Below are 18940 nucleotides of genomic sequence, written 5' to 3' on the forward strand. Positions count from 1 at the left end.
ATCTGGTTTGGGGATTAAGATCATGCTGGCTTCCTAAAAAGAGTATGGGAGACTTCCCTTCTCTTGGATTTTTTGGAATAGTCTGAGGAGGATAGAGGTTAGCTCTTCCTTAAATATTTTGTCAAACTCTCCTGTGAAACCATCCGGTCTAGGGCTTTTTTGTGTTGAGAATTTTTTGATTACAGCTTCAATTTCATCTGCTGTTATCAGTCTGTTTGGGAATTCTGCTTCTTTATTCACTTTTGTGAGATAATATATTTCTAGAAATTTGTCTATTTCACCCTGGTTTTCGAATTTCTTGGCATGTAGTTGTTCATAATAATTTTTTACAATCCTTTGTATTTCTGTAGTATAAGTTGTAATCTCTCCTCTTTCATTTCTGATTTTGTTAATGTGGGTGCTCTCTACTTTTTCTTGATGAGTCTCCTTAAAGACTTCTCAATTTTGTTTATCCTTTTGAAGGACCAGCTCCTAGATTTATTGATCCTTAGAATTGTGTTTTTAGTCTCTGTCATTTAATTCTGCTCTGATCTTTGTTATTTCCTTCTTTCTACTTACTCTGGGCTTTGTTTGTTGTTGTTCCTCCAGTTCTTGTAGATATAGGGTTAGTTTGTTTATTTGAAATGTTTCTATTTTTTTAGGTAGGCCTGTATCACTATGAACTTCCTTCTTAGGACTACCTTTGCTCTGTCCTGTAAGTTTTGGACTGTTCTGAGTTCATTTTCATTTGTCTCCAGAAACTTTTTGATTTCTTCCTTGACCCCATACTTAACCCATTCATTGTTTAATAGCATGCTATTCCATCTTCATAAGTTTGAGGGGGTTTTTTTGAGTTATTTCCTTAAGGTTGGTTTCCAGTTCAAGACCCTTCTGGTCTGAGAAAATGCTTGATGTGATGTCAATTTTCTTGAATTTGTTGAGGCTTGTATTGTGTCCTATTATGTGGTTTTCCATGAAAATGTTCTATGCAGATTTGAAAAGAATGTATATTTTCTTTTGGGGGATGAAATATTATATATGTGTGTATGTATATATATACAAACACAGTAAATATATTAAATCCATTTGATTGAAGACATTGGTCAATTCCACAATGTCCTTGTTAATATTTTATTTGGAATATCTATCCATTTTTGACAGTGGAGAGTGGAGTGTTAAAATCTTCTAATATAAGTGTGTTCCTGTCTATTCTTTTCTTTAAATCCTTTAAGATTTTCCTTATGTATTTCAATGTTCCTATATTGGATGCATAAATGTTTATAATGTTTATGTCTTCTTGATGGATTCTTCCCTTGAGTATTATGAAGTGTCCTTCAGTGTCCCTTTGTGTTACTTTTGTTTTGAAGTCTATTTTGTGTGATATAAGTATTGCTACCCCAGTTTTTTGTGTGTCCATTTGCTTGGAATATTTTTCCCCAACCTTCACTTTCAGTCTATGTGAGTCTTTTGTTCTGAGGTGGGTCTCTTGTAGGCAACATATGTGTGGGTAATGTTTTCTGATCCATTCAGCTACCCTATGTCTTTTGTTGGAGCATTTAATTAATTAACATTTAAGGTTATGTTGATAGATACTTATTTATTCTCCCACTTTGTATCTGTGTTCCACTCTCTCTCACTCTTTTCCTTCCTCTTGTTTTAGCAGTCCCTTTTGCACATGTTGCAGTGCTGCTTTAGTGGAAGTGTATTCTTTCAGCCTTATTTTGTTTGGGAAACTTTTTATTTCACCATCTATTTTAATTGAGAGCCTCACTTGTTAGTGTAGTCTTGGCTGAAGACATTTGCTTTTCATTACTTGGACTATTTCTTACCATTCTCTCCTGAATGGTAGTGTTTCTGTTGAAAAAATATCTGCTAGTCTCATTGGAGCTCCCTTGTATGTTACTTATTGTTCTTCCCTTGCTGTGTTTAAGATTTTCTCTTTGTTTTTAAGACTTAGCATTTTAATTATGACGTGTCTTAGAGTAGGCCTCTTTGGTTTTTTTATGGGGACCCCTTATATTCTCTGATTTTGTGTGATTTTTCTTCTCTCCACATTCAGAAAGTTTTCTGTCATTATTTTTTCAAACAGGGTTTCTATCCCTTGCTCCTCTTCTTCTCCTTCTGGTATTCCTATGATTTGAATGTTGTTGCATTTCATTTTGTCTTGCAGTTCCCTTAAGCTATAATTATATTTTTAGTGGGGTTTTTTTGTGTGTGTGTGTGCAGCCGCTCTACCCAGGCATTCCTTTCTACTCATTAATTCAGTCCTCTGTTTTTTTTAGCCTGCCTGTAATCCTTCTAGTGTGTTTTTATTTCAGAAATTGTATTTTTTGTTTTTCCCTGGTTCTTATTTACAGTTTCTATTTCCCTTTTCAAGCTGCTTGTATTTCTCATTCAGTTCTTTGTAGTTGTTTGTGAGTTCCTTGAGTATCCTTATAACCAGGCTTTGAATTCTATATCTGATAGTTTGCCTACCTCCATATCATTTAGCTCTTTTACTGGGGAGTCTTTCATTCGTTCTGATTGGAGGTTCTTTCTTTGTCCCCCCAATTAGAGTGACTCTTTTTGTTTGTCTCTGAAATTCCCAATGCTCTGCTTTGCTAGCTGTCTTCTTCTATGCCAGGGTGAACTTCTATGGTAGGAGTTCTGTGGGACTCAGTTGTGTGGTCTCTTTGATCTCCTTATCTGGATACTCTAGGGTTGCCCTTTTTTTCTGTTTCAGTGGGATCTTTTTTGTACTTGGATTTTACCCATTGGTGGCTCCTTTCTTGGTAAGTTTTCTACTCCAGTGGGTTTACTGGTATTCACAACTCCCACCTTATCTTGTATGTGATCTGGGGCATGGTGAAGATGAAGTGATTAGGACAGTGGGAGATTACTCTATGGGATGTAAAGTATTAACAAGTTGATAATAGATAGGAGATTCTTTAGAGAAGTACAGCAACAACCATGATATTTCACTCAACTAGCTGCATTTTTTAAAATGTGAAAAAGAGACAAGACTCTTATTAGAGGGGAAAAAGAATGTGAGCTGACTCCAGAAAGCAGGGCACTATGTGATATTAGATTGTGAGATATAGTGAGAGTAAGGGATAGAAACTTGACATAGTGTGAGAGAGAATGAAGTTAACTACAACAGTAATAAAGCTCAGGAAGATAGTGAAATGGACCAAGATCAGAGAAGGGTGCTGTATTGAAGTGAGAACAACAATAATATGACAGGAAATATATGCTGTGAATAAAGAATATAAAGTAAAAGAAAAATAGTAGTGTGTTATAGCAATGTGAGCTAAGTGAAGGAAGAGAAATTAAAATGCAATATTAAAGGGAGAACAAAGAAAACATTCAAACAATAAAATCAAACAAACAAAACAAAAAACTACATGAAAATAAGAGAAATAAAAAATAGTAAAAATGATAACAATATCAAAAAAGTAAAAATAAAAAGTAACAAATAAAACATTTGTCCCAGGCCCTTAGACTGGGACTGAGCTTAGCCAGTCTCAGTGGTTGCTTACGATGTTAGACCATAAACTTGGGTGGCTGTAGTGTCTTGTGGACTGTGGAGCAGAGAGAGCTGGTCTGTGGAGGAATGGTGAAGAAGAACCCTGCCAGGGACAGCTTGCCGACAGTCTCCAGTTCAACTTCCACTCTCTTCCTGAGGCCCAGCTGCGCCCCTTGTGTGGGCTCAGTGAGACACTGTGTCCTCTCAGATCAACTCTCCCTCTGGCTAGCTCGAATTGTTTTGTTACTATAACCAAAAGACTTGCTTCATGTAATATCAGAGAAAGAGCCAGATCCCAGGTCTTCAAGTCAGAATTCCAAGTCCCACCATTACCCTACACCCTTCTGACTGCAGAGAGCATCTGATCCCGGCCTATTCTCCCTCCCACATCCTTCCTGGGGCTCTGCCTGCTGGCTGAGTCCTACAGTGTCCTCCTCTCCAGTTCTTCACCCCCACCCTGCTCCAGACACGATCTTTTTTTGCACAGTTGATGATTGAGAGAAGATTGGGGCTCAGCAGCTCTGAAAAGGTGAAAGAGAATACCTGTAAGGCAGGGGACAGTCCCGACAACTGAGGCAGACACTTGCTCTCCCTGACCGAGCCTGTACCTCCTGGGGCCTGAGTACTTCCAGTCTAGGCAAGACCTCCCTTCCAGAGGCCCTCTTAGAAATCCCTACAATGGCTGCTGGGGGTCAGGGGTGGCCAAGGCTAGAGGCAATAGGACTGAGGTTTGGGCCTGTTTACTGACATGGTTTTTAGCCAGAGTAGATAGTGGTTCACCCAAAGTTTGGGGGTTTCTAGGGAAAGGAAATGCTGAAACAGGCAGCACAGAGACCAAGGTAAAATCCTGCCTAGTGAGGGCTCTTCAGGTGAAGCTCCAGGGACATTGATCAGAATGCAAAAGGGGAGGTAAGGGGCAGAGTCAGGCACCTGTGGAGTCTCCTGGGCCAGTTCTGAAATGGGGAGTTTGTTCTTGGCCTTTGGTCAGATCATTAGCCAAAGATAGTATCACTTATTAATAAGAGCTGAGCCCCCAGGACCACCAGTCTGGCCACCACTGACTTTATGATCCTCAGTTTACTCTTCTGTAAAGTGGGAATAATAGTTTTCACTGTGTGAAAAGTTGAATGAAATCAGATATGCATGTAAAATGCTTAATACATAATATGCTGTCAATAAATATTGGCTGCTCTACTGTCAAAAAAAACACAAGTTCTGTAGGATAGCAGAGTAAATTTTGTCTCAGTTGTTGGCATTAGCCTACTGATCTCTCTCTGGGCCTGTATTTGGTCCTTTCACAGTTCCAGGTCTTATTGTCTTACACTTGGAAGAAAAAACAGCCTCCTGCTGACTTTAAACCCACCAAGTGGGTTTTGCAGGTCTTCCTGGATATTGCAGACAGAGAGGGGCTGGGCTCCTTTTTTCCCCTTCGTGTTGTTCTGTGCTGGGGGCTAGGTGTGGGCCCCAATACTCACATGTGTCCAGCCTCCAGCATAAGCCTTCAGAGTGCTGCATGGCCCTCACTGTCCTTATGCACCAGGCTAGAGCCTTTAATCCACCTTCTTGTGCCACCCTTTAGTCCTATTAGTCTGTGAGGTGCACTGAATGGGAGCTGAATTCCTAGTAATTACTATCTTATACTCCATTGTTAACCTGATGAGAACCATGTTATAATAGTGGTGGTAATAATAATAACAATGACAAAATTGTCATTGTTTTGTGCTCCGACCTGTGCTGAATACTTATATTATTTCATTTAAGCCTCACACTAGTTTTATAAAATAAGTACCATTAGAATCTTTGTGTGTGGATGGAAAATGTGAGGTTCAGACAGTGTCATGTCTAAGGTCTTGTATCTAGGAAGTGGGACCACCAGGAGTTGAACCCAGGCTTATTTTTAACAACATGGTTCCTCAAAAAATCAAATCCTCTTACTGCAAGGCCATGCTTCAGTAAGTTTATAGGCCAACATGTAAAGGCTTTCTTCATCTTACAGTGAGGCTCTCTGAGAAGGTGGGGGAAATCAGTGTCTTCCTGTCATTCTGTATTCTGAATGAGTAGCATTAGAGTACCCTTCATTCCACGCATCAGCCAAGTAGTCAAAAGCAGCAGTCTGCCTAACAACTGGGCCCTGTGGGAGGAATTTCTGTTAGATTTCCAAGACAGGCTTTTTCTCTCCTTGATACAACCCCAGTTTTTCTCTTTGCTATTCACATACAAAGATAATACATTCTAACTACTGTCCCTAAATGTTACTCCAAATTGGTTCTATTGCTCTAAGGATGGAGAAAACTGATGCTTCCTATTTTATTTGCTCCCTGTTGTGATTTTTAAAACAGCTGGTCAAGATTAGGAACTCAGGCTGTGGTCAGAATTTAGGGTCCCAGTTTTATCCAATGTTAAGGATCTGAGACAGTTAGGATAAGAGCAAATTCATAGTCATTCAGGGAGCTTATACCCAGATTTAACAGTATTGCCCTTTAAGTAGCCAGTTCCCCATGAGGCAGCAGGGACTTCTATTTTTTGGTGTTAGTGCCATTTGCAGCACAACTCAAACCTCCCTTAATACAGTTTTTTCTCTGCTCCCACCATCTGCCATGTATTTGAGTTGCCTGTTACTTCTACCCCTCTGTGAAGTATTCAGGAAAATGAACCTGTTTTATTTCCTTTAGACACAGCAGTCAGTGACTTCCTGTTGGTGGAGTGAGATAAGACATGGGGAGGTCATCCTAGCCACCTGCCAATTGAAATATGGCTTTTACAAATCCATCTTACCCCCCCACCACCACACCATAGGTTATTACCCAAGTGACCTGGCAACACCTGTTTAAAGCTTTTCAAAGTTAGAAACCAACTCTTTTCCCCATACCCAATACAGAAATATTGCCCCATCTATCAGGAGGGAAACTTAGCTATGAGCTCAGTTGGAAGCTACTCTTTGCATGTCCCCTGCTTCTGTTTCTAATAACTTTCCTTTGACATTAGCTGCACTTCAGTGCCAGTGAACCCCTTTGCCCACTGAGGATGGACTGAGATGGACATGCTACCTTGGTTTTATGAAGTAACAGAAGAGTCTTCTCATGGTCACTGCAATAGTGAAGTCATTGCTTTCACAGGAGAAAAACACAGTCTTTTAAGCCTTAAAAAAACATCAAATCTTACAATGACTTCTGCCACAGCAATACAAAAAACTTCAGACCTGGAATTATGAAGGAATTATGAAGAAGGCCATCCCAGGAAGATGGGTGGGAAAGATGACATGTTGCCCTTACAGGAAATTAACCATTATCAACTTTAGCTATTTAAAAAGAAACAGCATTCTGTTCACCTGGTGCATTTGTCCTAGTCTATAGCTTGCACCTCATATGGGCTTTGTCTAGACCAGGGGTGTTAAACTCATTTTCACCAAAAACCACATCAGCCTGGCAGTTGCCTTCAAAGGGCCAAATGTAATTTTACGACTGGATAAATGTAACTCCTCCTCAACACTTAAATGAGAGATTGGCACTGCCTCTGGGTAGGATCAAGGTGCCTGGCAGATAAAACAAGGTAGAGGGTCAGATTTGGCCCTTGGGACTTGTGTTTGCTACCTGTGGTCTAGACCAATGAGTTTTAAGGGATGGAAGTTTGTCACTCAGTGTGTGTTTGGAGAATAGGAGGGAAGGTGAGCAACGTGAACACAAGAGCATCAGATAAGACAAGGAACAAGCATGACTTAGAAAAAACATTTGATATTATAACAATTTTAGGGTAAAAGGTAAAATTTGATATTTTTTTCTGTCTCATGGAAATCAGTCGTGCTCATACTAGCTTTCCTATATTATTCATTTTCAAATGGCCAGGTAGCAAACCCCTTTAACAGGATTTATTACAATAAAGGGAAACATTTTGCTTTATGTTTACAAAAGGAGGTAAGAGTTAAAAACAAATTGAGAAAATCAGTTTTCTGTTTCAGGTTTTCCTTTCTCATGCATTTTCCCTGACTGGTGTTTTTTGTTTGTTTGTTTGTTTGTTTGTTTCAGTTCACTGGTGTCCTATACAAGACAAGTGGTAAAAGTGCCTTGGCTAATAGAAACTTTTTTCTCTTCAAGACCTGATCTTAGGCTGTGTTCATTCATAAGGTCCTTGCTCTGTTGTTGTTGTTCCCTTTGCATTTTCATTTTATCTGTTTTTTCTTCTTGTGATTGCTCCTGCTTTGTTTACTCTTCTGTTGTTACTAAACCATTTTATCTCACATTTGGTGACTTCAGATTACCTGTGTTGTTGTTTTTTTAAGATTTTATCTATTTATCTTTAGAGGGGAAGGGAAGGAGAGAGGGAGAGAAATATCAATGTATGGTTGCCTCTCGTGTGTCCCCTGCTGGGAACTGCAGGCATGTGCCCTGACTGGGAATTGAACCGCAATACTCTGGTTTGCAGGCCTGCGCTCAATCCACTGAGCTACACCAGCCAGGGCAGATTACCTGTGTTTTATGTGTGTGTGTATCTCTGTGTGTTTCTGCTTGTCTCATCTTTTTATTGCAGTCTCTCTGTCTCAGTCTCTCTCTCTCTGACTTTCTTTGTTTGTATCTTTATCTCTACAAAGTATCTACCACAGAGTTTTCATGAAGACTATCTATATAAAAGTGCTTTGAAAACCAGTCATTATACAAAGGTAAGGTAGTGGCATTTCTACTAGTTTTGAAAGAATGAAAAATCTCCAAGAATTACTGATGGAATAAAAGATAACATCAGAGTAACCCCCGCACTAAAATATTCTACAAGCCCCTGTGTGGTTTGATGGGAGTGTGGAAGGAAAAAATATCAATACCAGTAAGATGAGTGAACCTATATATTTTAAAAAGTATACTTGAGAGAGTCAACTTTGTTAAAACTTACTACTTGCTATTTATTTTAATTTCTGCCTGGTATTAGCTACATTTTGCCTGCTGTTAGCCTTTGCATTTTAGCCAGTCAGTCTGGATACAGGATGCAGATAAATTGAGGCACAGTCATTCTAGGAGATTCAGTCCTACTACAAAGGCTAGAAGACTGAAGATGCAGCACATGGAGTCGATGAAAGGAAATAGCAATCAGAGCCTCTAGAAGATGAAATAATAAAAATTACCTGAGATATTTATATGTAATTAGTATAAGCAAACAAATCCTTACCCACATTCCTTTATCACCAAGGCAATGTAGACAGGACAGAGGTAAGTCTGCTTCTCTCTGTCCTTATGAACACTATCTCTTCACATTGTTATGGCTTGTAGCATGTCAATATAAAAATGACTTTGCATTGAGTATTTATTAAGTGTCTGGCATTATGTTAAGTTCTTTACATTCACCTCATTTAATCAATACTCAGAATAATCCTGTTAAAGAGAGAAATATTATTACTGTAATTCTCAATTTACAAATCTGAAAACAAACTCAGAAGAGTTTAGTTCCCTTCCCAAAGTCCAACAGTTTCTGTGTGGTAGCAGCTGGATTCAAATCTAGGTCTTTTTCTTACTTCAGATCACATACTCTTCTGTTTTGCCTCACTGACCCCTGCTTTCCCAGATTTATTGCTTTTACTTCATAATGTTTCAATATTATCTGGGGAAAGAATTGGTTTCTCCCTGCGCTACAACACAAAACAAATTGTTGCAAGAGCACATAGAAGGGGGTTATTTTTCTATGGTCCTTCCTCAGTCAGAGCATCTTTCTTTCCTGTGGAATGCATGGTAAGTTATTTCCTTTCTGAGTAGCGAGTGTACCCATATAGCCCTGTATGTGAGGCAAAGACCCGAGTTTGATGAAATCCATTATTTTCCTCTGCACTGTATATGTAATAATTACATAAGGAACAGAAAGAAAAGAATTTGAGGGAGGGACCAGAAAATGTAAAGTAATTAATATAGTTGTTTAAAAATAACAGCCTTTGGGAGCAAGCATGGTTGGGACATGTGCCTGTGATTACAATTACTTCTTGTTCTTTGGTCCTACCATCCAAAGATGGCACAGAGTTTTGTGCCCGTAGTGTATGAATCATATGCTCTTCCCATCCCAAATTTCTTGTTTTTAATTGTCGTTCAAGTACAGATGTCTCCATTTTCACTTTACCATGACCCATTCATCCCTGCCACCCACCCTCAAATCTTACCTACTTTGCCTTTGTCCATGTGTCCTCCACATATGTTCCTTGATGGCCCTTCATCTACTATCCCCTATTATCATCCCTCTTCTCCCTCCCTTCTGGTTACTGTCAGTCTGTTCTCCATTTCAGTGTCTTTGGTTGTATTTTGCTTGCTTGTTTGCCTTGTTGCCTTATTGATTAGCTTCCACTTATGAGGTTTCTCTATGAAAATATTTCATGCTGCTATCCAACTATCCATTAGTCTGTCCATTACTGAATGTCTGCTATGTGTCAAAAGCAGTGTACTGAATGTTGTCCTTGTAATTGCCCATTCACTATTGCATTGCAGGTTGTAAGATTAAAATGAGGCATAATCTGTACAGGGATAGGTATTTATAGATATTTAGTGTATTGTATGCAGCTTTTGCCAACTTCCTTTGGTTAGTTGGTCTGTCAAGTTTGGATCACCATTGTTTTTCTCCAGCAGTGTCAATGACAGCTTCCTTTTCAAATAGCTTTGTTTCCCTTGGTCTGAATTAATGTCACCTTCTTTTTCTATGATTTTTTTTCATAATTAAAACTTTTCCCCTAATTTGTACTAAAGAGTGGTCATGAGACCACGGCTTCAAAATCACCCACAATTCTTCTTAAAGTGCAAATTCCTACAGTCCACCTCAAATTTAACAAATTGGAGTCTTTAAAAATTTGGGCAATGGAATCTGCATTCTCTAACTGTTTTTCTTCCTCCATTCCAGAAAAACACTCAAGTTCTGTTTGATATTATTGTTTTCTACTTCATAAGCAGTTTAGTGTCTCCAGGAGATGTTTGAGAATATCTTTCATGTACTGAGGAATTCATTGCTAATCATTTAAGAGAAATATTCTGAAGCCATTAAAGTGATTAAAGCAAATTTATATCACCCATGCCTTGAGGAGTACAGGAACAGTTAAGGCAATGTGTGGATAGTGCCTCTCATTTATACAAGATGACCCTAGAACTACATTTGAATACCATCTTATAACCCATTCACTAACAGGACATTTCTCATTCCAACCTCAAATCCATAGGCTTGTCAGTGGAGTGGTTTCTACATCCCAGTTCACCAACTATACTGAAATTTGAAAACACTTTTATCTACAAAATAAGCTTACAAACACCTGGTCCTAAAGGCATAGTTAGGAAAGGGAAATTGATTTTAATTTCCAAGCATAATGGCTAAAGGTTGCTGGTATACAGTTAGGGTGCAGGATAATGTTATCTTGGAGTGCACCCTGGCTCCCAAGGTCATGTTCAAAGCATGCCTAATACGATGCTAAAATATAATAATCTTGAGGAAGAGTTTCCAAGCTGTAAAGATGCCCTGAAGATACTTAATGCAGTTTGTATACTCAAAAGTCATTACTCACTTTCACTTGAAGTTACTTGCCTTGAAAATATTTAGTGGTGGATACACAGTCAAAAGTCCAAATATTAATTAAATTAGAGAGAATAAAAAACAGTTGACCCAATGACTCACATTGTTTATCTCAGGTAACCATATTATTTACAGTTCAAACTGAGAAAATTTTGAGAATGGAAAGGGGTGCTATTAATCAAGCCAGGACAAAAGGCATAAGCTGGTATACAAGCAAACCTGATTTATATGCTATTTAGCCTTAGCAGGCAAGCGCTGACATATAACCTCCTTTCTTATTGCAAGGAACTATACTAGTCAGTATTTTGGGAGGCAGAAACACAAAGATTTGGGGAGAAGGAAGACAAATAGAAAATCAGTCTTTTTTTCTTTGTTCTGAAGGATGAGATAGGTTTTTTTTTGTTGTTGTTGCTGTTCAAAAGTGAACCTTAGAAATATAATGGCAAATGATTGAATGAGCTGTCCACCATGGTAACAGTCAGTGTTTTTAAGCTGATAACAGCCAAGTAAAAAGTTACAAATAATATTCTATTTGAGAGCATCTGCTAAGCAGTTCAATTACAAAAAATAATTTTAGAATGCATATGGGCCATTTTAGGTTCTGGTTTGGCATTAGGATTTGAGAAATTTTAAGCCAAATTAATCTCAGGAAAATTCCTGTAACCTTCAATTATTTTCCTATATAATTTCAGAAACATAATAATGCAATTCAAAAATGTTCTCAAAAGCACAGGAGTTCATACACATATGTACAATGGCATGCACACACATACATGCTGTGTAACACCAGTGACCAAACACTACCTTATAGGGATATCAGGATCTAGTGGCAAAAGACTGTGGCCCAATGCCAGATTCCAGCATGGAAGGATATCATTCTATTTTTCCCCTCGGCAGTATGCTAGCTGCTTAATGTAAGGATCTATATCTCTAGGGAAATAAAGAGAAGAACCTGATATGATTTATTTCTTTCATTTAGACCATACCTCATTCTCCATTGCCTTTCCTACTTTCTTCCTGGTGGACCAGATCTTCATCTTTCAGCAAACTAACTCACTAAATTCCAGGGAATGAGTGCTGGCCTTCCTGGTACATAGATAGCATAGTTGAAGTGGTTATTGTACACAAATGCAGGGTTAAATGACCCTTATAGAATCCCAGTGCCACACTGTAAAAATCATCAGTACCTCTTGTTCTTTGACTTCCATGGATCCCTTGGGGACCCTTCAGCTCCTGTGTCACCAACCCATATTCAGGTTTCCTAAGATTTAGCTACCTTTTGTATAGAACCATTTCCAGAAATTAATAGTGAACTTTTAGGACATAATGTGTAAAGAGTATTTAATATTGATTTCATGTCTGTACTATTGATCAAAAGAGATTAGACTGCTTCAAAAATATAAACTAAGATTTTGCAGATTTTTTAACTCCTAATTATCCATTTCTTTCCCAAGGTCCTCTCTAGAGAGTAGCCTAAGGTTGATAGCTGATCAGAATATTGCTTTGTTTATCTTCTTTTTTATTTTTTAAAATTAAATGTTTGTGTGACATTGGTTAATAAGATTACATGGGTTTCAAGTATACATTTCTACAATACATAATCTGATACATAATCTGTATATTGGATTGTGTGCCCAACACCCAAAGTAAAATCATCTTCTGTCACTATATATTTGGCCCCCTTTACTCTTTATTCCCCTCCCACACCCTTCCCTCTGGTAACCACCATACGGTTGTCTATAACTATGAGTTTCAATTTTATATCTTACATAAAAGTGAAATCACATGGTTCTTAGCTTTTTTGACTGACTTATTTCACTTAGCATTATATTCTTACGGTCCACAACCTTAATGCTAATATTCTTAGCATTATATTCTTAAGGTCCATTCCTTTTTCCATGTTGTCACAAAAATGGCAGTGTCTCATTTTCTCTTATAGCTGGGTAGTATTCCATTATATATATGTAACACATCTTTATCCGATCCTCTATTGAAGGGCAATTTTATTGTTTACATGTCTTAGCCTCCATCAATAATGCTGCAATGAACATAGGGATGAATATATCTTTGCAAAGAAATGTTTACAGATTTTTCAGGTAGATATCCAGAAAAGGGACTGCTGGGTCGTATGAATTCATAAGTTTTCGAGGAGCCTCCATATTGTTTTTCATACTACCAGTTTGCTGTACCAGTTTGCTCTCCCAACAGCAGTGAATGGGTGTTCCTTTTTCTCCACAGCCTTTCTAACACTTGTTATTTCTTGCTTGGTAATAATAGCCATTCATACAGTTGTGAGATGGTATCTCATTGTAGTTTTGATATGCATGAACCTAATAGCTAGTGAAGTTGAGCACTTTTTCATATATGTGTTGGCCATTTGTGTGTAGGGAGAAATGACTGAGTCATTGGCCCAGTTTTTAATTGGATTATTTGTTTGTTTGATGTTGAGTTGTATAAGTTCTTTATATATTTAAGATATTAATCCCTGGTCGGAGCTGTTGTCTGCAAATACTCCCATTCAGTTGCTTATCTTTTTCTTTTGTAGTGGTTTCCTTTGATATACAGATGCTTTTTAGCTTGATATAGCCCCATTCATTTACTCTTGCCTTTACTTCCCTTGCCTTTGGGGTCAAATTAATAAAATCTCCTCTAAGACCAAGGTCCATGAATTTAGTACCTATGTTTCTTCTAAGTAATTTACTATTTGAGGTCTTATATTTAAGTCTTTGATCCATTTATAATTATTTTTTACATGAGGACAAACTGTAGTCTAGTGTCAATCTTTTACATGTGGCTTTCCAAATTTGCCAGCACCATCTATTGAAGAGGCTTTCTTTTCACCATTTTGGCTCTTTTACAAAAATTATTTTTAAGAAAACATGTAGTTTTATTTCTGGACTCTCAATTCTGTTCCATGAATCTGTGTCCTTTTTTCTGGAAATGCCATGCTATTTTGATTATTGTTGCTCTGTAGTATAATTTGAAGTCTGGTAATGTGTTACTTCAAGCTTTGTTCTTTTTTTTCCTGGGGATTGTTTTCACTATTTCATGTCTTTTGTAGTTCCACACAAATTTGATAATATTTTTTGTTTTATTTTTTTAAAATGTCATTAGGAGGAGACTGGAATATGGTGGCGAGCTAGGTGGGAGCTGAACCCACTTGCATTTGTGTACCCAACTGCGACACCTAGCCAATCTTCTGAGGAAGAGAGTGAACAGCCAACAGAATTCCAGCTGATATGAAGTTTGGAAGCTAAAGGTTGCATAAGATGTTGGAAAAATGGATGGTAAGGAGATTTTGCAGGGTAATGGGAGGGTCCTCAGGCCCTGTGCCAGAGACTGAAACTGCCAGAGCAGCTTTGAATGATGGCCAGGTCAGTGATTGTGACTTGGAAGATCCCTCCCCTCCCAGAGTGGAGAGTTCACAGACCCATGCCCAGGGAGACCTGGATACTTAACGTTGCTGGATGGTTTCTCTTATTCCATAAAGATGGAATAAGAGAAATACAGCTGGTGGTGTACCCTGGCTGGGACTGTAGCCACTGAGTAGGACACTATGAGAGAAATTGGGGAGCTGGGTGACACCTGGAGATGGGAGAAGAGATGGGCCACAACTGGCCATGACCCAGATGACCCAGATGGTTTCTGGAATGGTCAGAGAGTTGATCTGTGTGGAAAGCCAGTGCTTGTTAAGAACAGCCTGCCACAAACAATGGGAATTTACACAAAATAGGCCCTTAGTCACTGTGCAAGATACTCTCCTGTGCAGTGGCTGGGCTAAGGGTGAGGGGTGTGAGTTGCTTCCACTCATGGCACCTCACAAACTGATCAAAGTGGGGCAGCAGGGGCTCAGTGAAGTAGCAGTGCTTAGAGAGATTTAATTAAATAGGTGAATTAAATGGCCCTGAAAAGACTTTAAGTGCACACAGGGCCAGGTTAATGAAGAGGGAGAAGTGTGATTTGCTCCCACTCAGTGCACTTCATGAACTAATCAAAGGGTTGCACAATGAGGTGGACTAAAAGTGCAGGCCTCACACATATGCACAGTGGACAGTGTGGGCTGCACAATGTTCGGAAGGCATGTAATGGAAACTGGACACCTGTGAATATTGTAGTGCAGAGTGAGCCCCCATCCTCAGGGAACCACAGAAGAGGAAAACAAATGGAGCCCAGCCCCCATCTTCCTGCAGCATCCAGGAAAACCAGCAAAACCCACTCAGCATGTTTAAAGACACCAGGACACTTTTATCTTCTTTTTTCCAAGTGTAAGCCAATAAGATGTGGAGCTGAAAAAGACAGACAGATCCAAAAAAGTCAGAAGACAAACACCAACAGCTGAGAAAAATTTCACCTTGCTATCCTTTACAACTTGTATTTTATTTTTGTTATTTTTATTTTTTATTTAATTTTTTATTTTTTATTTTTTCTTTTTTTAATATATCTTATTGATTATGCCATTACAGTTATCCCATTTTCCCCCTTTATTCCCGTCCACCCTGCACACCCCTCCCCCCACATTTCCCCCCTTTAGTTTATGTCCATGTGTCATAAGTTCTTTAGCTTCTACATTTCCTGCACTACTTTTGCCCTCTCCCTGACTATTTTCTCCCCACCATCTAGGAAACTTATTCTGTGTACCTTCTCCCCTCTTCTCCTCTTCCCACTGCCCTGTTGCTAACCCTCCATGTGATCTTCATTTCTGTGGCTCTGCTGCTGATCTAGCTGTCCATTTAGTTTGCTTCTGTTTTAGGAGTGGTTAACAACTGTGAGTTTGCTGTCCTTTCACTGTTCATATTTTTTCTTCTTTTTATTAGATAAGTCCCTTTAACATTTCATATAATAAGGGCTTGGTGATGATGAACTCCTTCAACTTGACCTTGTCTGAGAAGCACTCTATCTGCCCTTCCATTCTAAATTAAAGCTTTTCTGGATAAAGCAATCTTGGCTGTAGGTCTTTGGATTTCATGACCTGGAATACTTCTTCCCAGCCCCTTCTTGTCTGTAAGGTCTCTTTTGAGAAATCTGCTGACAGTCTGATGGGAACTCCTTTGTAGGTGACTGTCCCCTTATCTCTTGCTGCTTCTAGGATTCTCTCCTTCATTTTAATCTTGGCTAATGTAATTATGATGTGCCTTGGTGTGTTCCTTCTTGGGTCCAACTTCTTTGAGACTCTCTGGGCTTCCTGGATTTCCTGGAAGTCTATTGCCTTTGCCAGACTGGGGAAGTTCTCCTTTATTATTTGTTCAAATAAGTTTTCCACTTGTTGCTCTTCCTCTTCCTTTTTCTGGTACCCCTATAATTCAGATGTTGGAACGTTTAAAGATGTCCTGGAGGTTCCTAAGCCTCTCTTCATTGTTTTGAATTCTTGTTTCTTCATTCTCTTCTGTTTGGTCATTTCTTTCTTCCTTTTGGTCCACTGCATTGATTTTAGTCCCAGTTTCCTTTCCATCACTATTGGTTTCCTCTGCATTATCCTTCATTTCAATAAGTGTAGCCTTCATTTTTTTCATCTAATTTGCAACCAAAATCAAACAGTTCTGTGAGCATTCTGATCACCAGTGTTTTGAATTGTGCATCCAATAGGTTGGCTATCTCTTGGTCTCTTAGGAGTATTGGCTCTGGGGCTTTGATCTGTTCTGTCTGAGCCATAATGTTTTGGTCTGTCCATACCTGTCATGTATGAGGGGCAGAGCCTTAGGTGTTCACCAGGGCAGACCAACCCAGTCTCTGGGTTGTGATGCTGTATATGGGGGCAGGGTCAGAGAGAGAGCAATAGCACTTGTTCTACTCTCTCTCAGATTTTGGTCCCCTCTGCCACTTCCCACAAGGAAATTGGGCTCTTCTGGTGCTGGTTCCCAGGTGTGTGGGCTTGTGTATATTCTAGGACCATGTGGGTTTCTGCAATGAACCCTCCTGTGAGGCTGGGAGCCTCTTTTGGCACCTCAACCCCCACAAGTTTTTCCAATTGGTGCTTTTAGGCTTTATTTCCTGTCACTAGGGCCATGGGTTGCACAGTCTTTCTCACTGCCCTTTTTTGCCTGTTTTATCCATGCACGAATGTTTGTCTGTGGACAGCCAACCACCTTGTGCACCTCACTGGGTATGTTGGTTTCCTCCCCGCACCTGATTCTACCAACCACTGCCTCTTCCTGCAGGGACCCCTCTCCACAGGCCGTTGACTCCGCCCCTCTTACAGTTAGGGATGAATGGTTGGTCATTGTTGGACTTCGGTATGATTTACTTTTCTGTCTGTTCTGGTTGTATTTTTGTTTCTAAATCTTTGTTGTCCTTAAATCTGGTGGTGTGAATAGGTACAATGTTTCCACCTACACCTTCATCTTGGCTGGAAGTCCCTATTTTTTCTTTTCTTTATTTCTTTTTTTATTTAGTCTTTTAAAATTTGGTTTCTTTGATTTCATTGTTTCATTGGCATTCTTTGTTCTTTTCATATTGTATTTTAATTTTTTACTTTCACTTTACTTCTATTCCAATAACACACTGCTCTTGGTCTTTTACTTATTCTTTTTATTGAGATTATATATTTCTTACTGATTTATTGTTATCCCAAATCTCACACAGCGCTCTTCTATTACCTTAATCTATGTCACCATCTTCCTGAGTTTTGTTATTGTTGTGGTTCACTTTAGTCTCTCACACAATATGCCAAGTTTCTGTCCCTAGCTCTCACTAGCTCACCATCTAACGTCACATAAGTACTCTATTCTGCAAAATCAGCTCACGTTCTCTTCCCCCTCTATAAGACTCTTATATCTTCTTCACTTAGTTTTAAAAGTGGCTAGTTGGGTGAAATATTATGGTTATTTCTGTACTTCTCCAAAGGACCTCCTGTCTGTTTTCTACTTGTTGGTACATTAAATCCCATAGAATACTCTCCCACTGTCTTACTCCATTTCAACTTCCCCCTGCCCCTGACCACATACAAGACAAGATGGAAGCTGTGAATACGAGTAAACCTGCTGGAGGGGAGAACCCAACAACAAAGAAGCCAACAACCGGTAAAGGCCAAGTACAACAAGAGAGCCCACACAAACTGAACAAAGGACAATTCTAGAGCATCCGGACAAGAAGATCAAACGGACCGCACCACTGAGTCCCACAGAACCATACCACAGAAATTCATCCTACAATGACAGCTGACAAAGCATAGCATTGAGAATCACACAAACAAACAAAAAGACTCACCTAAAATTGAGAGACAAAGAAAGAACCCATGATCAAAAGGAATGGAATACTCCCTGGTAAAAGAGATAAATGAAATGGAGGCAAGCAAACTATCAGATACATAATTCAAAACAATGGGGATCAGGAAAATGGCGGCGGAGTAGGACGGAGCGACTGCAGTTCTCCTACACTTGGGGGAAAATCCTGGCAGATTTACAGAAGAACAGCACAATCAATTACCCAACCAACAATTCCCCAGCATTTATGAAAATAAGAGACCAGAGATTGTGACTAACCAGACCGCTGGAGGTTGTTGGGGTCTCAGGGACGCGAGTAAGGACGGAGGCGGCCAGACCGGCGGCAGCCATCAGCGGGCGCGGCGTAAAGACCTTGGAGCCACGGCTGCCGCAGCGGTTGGAGCCCAGAGGCTTCCTTCCGTCTGTGCCCAGCGACAAGGGCGTCTGCCACGGAGAACTCATCGGGAGCCCTGCAACCCTGAGAAAAGTCAAGGGCAGCGGCAGCGGCAGCGGTGGCGGCGGCGGCAGGACGGCAGCCATTGGCCGGCGCATAAAGACCTTGGAGCCTTGGCTGCCTCAGCGGTTGGGGCCCAGAGGCTTCCCCCTGCGCCCAGCGACAGGGGCGTCGGACACAGAGGACTCATCGGGACCCCAGCACCTGTGACTAAAGACAAAAGCGGCAGCGGCAGGGCCGGCTGCCCTCGGGAGCCAGGCACCCCAGAGTAAAGTCAAAAGCAGCAGC

Source organism: Sturnira hondurensis, unplaced genomic scaffold (assembly GCF_014824575.4).
Source record: "Sturnira hondurensis isolate 20B ecotype Veracruz unplaced genomic scaffold, ASM1482457v3 Scaffold0003038, whole genome shotgun sequence".
In the NCBI taxonomy this organism is placed as follows: Eukaryota; Metazoa; Chordata; class Mammalia; order Chiroptera; family Phyllostomidae; genus Sturnira; species Sturnira hondurensis.